The sequence below is a fragment of the Amblyomma americanum genome, chromosome 1, assembly GCF_052857255.1.
Source record: "Amblyomma americanum isolate KBUSLIRL-KWMA chromosome 1, ASM5285725v1, whole genome shotgun sequence".
In the NCBI taxonomy this organism is placed as follows: Eukaryota; Metazoa; Arthropoda; class Arachnida; order Ixodida; family Ixodidae; genus Amblyomma; species Amblyomma americanum.
The window spans coordinates 267364153-267368794 of NC_135497.1; the positions used below are offsets into that span (position 1 = coordinate 267364153).

General features: G+C 52.0%; 1 non-coding gene across 1 annotated transcript; it reads right to left on the reverse strand.

The window, feature by feature from the left end:
- Positions 1–1772: 1772 nt before the first annotated feature.
- On the reverse strand, positions 1773–1845 carry TRNAA-AGC (transfer RNA alanine (anticodon AGC)). Its single transcript has one exon. It is a non-coding gene; the product is annotated as a tRNA-Ala (tRNA).
- Between the last annotated feature and the right edge of the window lie 2797 nt (positions 1846–4642).

The following is a 4642-nucleotide window of genomic DNA, read 5'->3' on the forward strand; positions in this document are numbered from 1 at the left end:
CATTTTGAGACCGGCGAGCTAAATTTATACGCTTTACCAGGCGCGCCATCGCAGACAGCTGGCGATAAGAAATCGCTTCGTAAGCTGCTCCCGCCACTGTGGCCGGGTTAGCCGGGTATCGAAACAAGGCCTGCAAAGATGCGCTGTAATGCACCGCACACTCATGAATAGGGGGCAGGTCAAGAGTGTTGCAAAAATACAAAATTTGCCAGGTTTTAATAAAATGACTTACCTCTTTCATAAAACAAGGTGCTAATATATTTTTTTTTCTATTGGCAGATTACATTCCAATTTTGTAGCTTTATCATTTCTTTATATGAGTGTTTTGCCCCCCATCCTCTGGTTGTGCTCCAGTCGCGCTAAACCACTTTTCGACCCAGCCTTCGCCACCACTTTAAATCCGCCTTGTATCAAACGCGGTCCACACACCGGCACACCACGCAAGCGGAAACGCTGGCTCCACCGGCAGCCGGAAGCGCCAAAGATGCGGCTCCAAAACTAAATGGCAGAGGGCAGCACATGTAGTAGTCGACACTTTTATTCGCAGATGGCGTCAAAATTTATTGAGCTTTCTTTAACCTTTAGAACAGAAGCGCTGGTAAGCCTTACAAACGTGCCACATCTTTAAATTGGCCCAGCTAACATATTCATTACGCCGCAACGCAGTAGCTGTAGCGGGACTTCCTCCCTCGGCATCTGGTCTCAAGTTAATGACGTCACGTTAAAGCGGGAGTTTTGATTTTGGTGAATAAACGCCCGCGCGCACACACACCTTCCGTCACTGAGTCCACAGATCGCGGGATCGAGTCCCGGCTGCGGAGACCGCATTTTGAAGGGGGAAGTCTAGTGATGCGAGCACAGCTGTAGAAGGAAATAAAAAGGGAGAGAGAGGAAGCGACTTGAGTCCTGTTTTACGCATCATTTTATGCAAGGGGAGACATTATTTTTAAGCGTCGTTGATTGCAGAGTTTAAGTCACAGGCTCGGCACCATCTTGAACGCTTAATTACTTGAACTGACTTGAAACCTTGGAGGCAAATATTTTGGAATCAGTGGCTAGGGAGTAGGAGCAGACCACGTGCGCGCCGACAGCTCATATGTCTCCTTTTCTTTGCCCTATTAAGCAAGCACTGTTCTTTGCAGGCCTTGCCCTAGCGGACAGTTCAACTTCGATAATGTATGGTTGGCTTGAGTCTACATCATAGTTGCCGCTATGTTTAATATAACAGATGCACGGCGGAAACGTCAGTTTTGGAAGACGGTGACGGCGCATCAAAGGAAGCAATGGACGGCATTCGCCGTTCCGTAACATTGAAGGGCCACGGAAAAATCTGCCGAGCGCTATTCGTTCAGAAGTTGATGAGGAGGATGTTTCATGATAGTGCAGCCCACTATGGGCCCTTGAAATGCCGCCCACAGCATTTTGATCAATAATTTTATTTTTGTGAAGAGCACTGTCAAGGAGGCATCATATATGCCTAACAAAAATTTCACCCCTCGTTCCCTTCACCGCACAATGTGCACTACCACGAATGTCCCAGCGTCGTTTCTCTGTGGCCCAATTTTTAACCAGTCTAGCTGGTTTATAGAACTATTTCCAGTTGGTCCCAGTTCGAACCAACTAGAACCAGCTGGGAATTTTTCCATGAGCTGCATATGGAGCTCCATCGTGGCGTCCGTGATGTCGCGTACTTTTTTTTTAACGGACTACGTAAATTGGAAACATTTCTTCGCGTTAAAAAAAAAAGAGGAAGGGGGCGCAAAAAATAAAAGTGGAGGTGCGGGGTATCGATCCCCGTACCTCTCGCATGCTAAGCGAGCGCTCTACCATCTGAGCTACACCCCCGACGTGCAAAAGTGATTATGGTGTGCTTCTAAACAGCACCAGGCACTAAGAGCAAAATTTGTGAGCGTGACGTTTCAATACCATGATCCGCTTACGCCGTATGCCCGCAAGAAGTTTGCGGGAACGCTGGACGCAGCTGGCAAAGAACAGGGTTCATTGGAGAGACATGGGCGAGGCATTGGTCCTGCAGTGGGAGTGGGCGTAGTCATGATGATGACGACGACGACGACGACGACAACGACAACGACGACGACAACGACAACGACAACGACAACGACAACGACAACGACAACGACAACGACAACGACAACGACAACGACAACGACAACGACAACGACGACGACGACGACGACGACGACGACGACGACGACGACGACGACGACGACGACGACGACGACGACGACGACGACGACGACGACGACGACGACGACGACGACGACGACGACGACGACGACGACGACGACGACGACGACGACGACGACGACGACGACGACGACGACGACGACGACGACGACGACGACGACGACGACGACGACGACGACGACGACGACGACGACGACGACGACGACGACGACGACGACGACGACGACGACGACGACGACGACGATGATGATGATGATGATGATGATGATGATGTGGGATGAGCCGGCATCCATAGCTCGTCGCCGGGATATACATGGAGCGTTTTGAAGCGAAACGCTCCCCTACGCTCGGTAAACCAGTCCGGGTAGGCAGCACAACCTTTAACGACCTTCAGCCCAAACAAGGATAGCCGTGTATGACCATGCATATGTGGTACAGTTATGGTGTCGAACCCTTAGTTAAGCCACTGCCAATTTTTACGGTGGCAGGTCGGCGCCGCGATTTCGCCCGACGGCGTGCGCTCGACGCCCGTCGAAAAAAGCTCCCACCCTGCCGATCTGGACCCCCAAGATGGAGCAGCTGAAGCGAGCTAATCGCTGAAAGCCCGCTTTTCCGGTTTGACTGCCCTTCGACAAGCATGAAATGTCACTTTTTCTGAGAGAACGCGACCTAATCTTGGATCGGAATGCCTTTTTTTTTCCCTCTCTGCAGCGAAAGTTGTCAAAGAAAACTGTGCGGGTTGTGCCCGCGGCTGAGCGAGCATCTCGGATACGCGACTTCATGCATTCTGTGATAAAGATGAAGTGTGGCAAGTGCGCTGCACGCACTCGCGCGCATGGGGGGAGAGAGGACGACGAAATAGGAGAATACAGATCGGCTCGACCGTATGCTACGTGTACTGTTTCATTGCTAATTATCATTACTACGATACAACATATTTTGGCGACGAGGATGCTGTTTTGATTCGGGACCTTCACGTGGCCTGCTCACCATCCGTCATGAGCTTTTCTGGGCTTCAGCCACCACCACCCTTCCTGCCGACTCCTGGTCGTCCTGCCCTTCCATGGGAGCAATGGGGGCTGGTGTTCCGGAATTACATGCTGGCCTCTGGTGCCTCTACTCTGGGCGCGGACAGGCGGAAGGCCATCCTGCTGAATTGCCTCGGACTGGAAGGTCAGCGCATTTTTTATACATTGGCGACGCCGTCGTCCACTCCAGCGCCTACAGCTGCGGCTTCGCACTCCGGTGACGAGGCGCCCCGCCTTGACGAATTTGATGCGGCGATATCCATCCTGTCGGAGCATTACAAATCGTCCGTGAATGTAATCGCCGCACGTCATCGCTTTCGCCGTCGAGTTCAGGCTCCAGGAGAGACAACCGATGAGTACGTCGCTGTCCTTCGCAGCCTTGTCGGCGACTGCGGGTTTGGGACCATGGCGGACGATATGATCAGGGACCAGCTGGTGGAGACCTCGAGTTGCCATCTGCGTGAGCGCCTACTCATGGAAGGCTCCTCCTTGACTCTGTCGCGCGCCATGCTCCTTGCTCGACATTGTGAGCAAGCTTCCCGGGAAGCCAGGGAATTGGCTGAGGAGGACGCTCCAGTACATCGTGTGAGATGCGAGCGCGGATTGAGACAAACACCACCTCTGGCCCATTGCTGCAAGTGCCAAAGTCAACCATCCCAACCTGCTGCTGCAATACCAGCGCTCATGTGCTACCGCTGCGGTTCTACAACTCACCTAGCGAACAACCCTGCATGCCGAGCCCGCAACCGCAAGTGTCGTCGGTGCGGCAAGGTGGGCCATTTCGACTCTCTCTGCAAGTCGTCCGACCGTCCTGTTCAAGTTCAGCAAGTTGCAGATACTGCTGACACATCGTCGATGCCGGATGGCTCCAGCAGTGCGTCTATTCTCAATGTTGAAAGTCAAAAAAACGGAATTTTCGCCTCAGTCCTGATTGAAGGCAAGTTCATCCGCTTCCTGATTGACACCGGCTCATCTGTGTCAATTATTTCTGAAGATCTATACCACCGATTCTTCGCTAAATGTTTCCCGCTTAAATCAACTGCAGTTCAACTATTGGACTATTCTAAGTCTCGGATTATAGTCCAAGGGTGTTTTGTTGCCATAGCAAAGTTTCACGACCGTACCGCCTGCATCCTGTTGTACGTTGTCTCGGGAGGCACAACGCTGCTGGGCCTGGATTCCATTGCCGCTCTACAAATGAAGATCAAAGGTGCATCGTTGAAATGTCTTTCCATGACATCTGATACGCCCCTGTTACCTCCTGAGCTACGTCCACACTTCGAACATCTCTTCTCCAAGGAACTCGGAGTTGCTCGTGGCTACGTGCACAAAGTCAGAGTGCAGGATTCCGTTTCTCCTGTTGCTTGCAAGCTCCGACGGCTGCCGTTTGCCATTCGTCAGCAGGT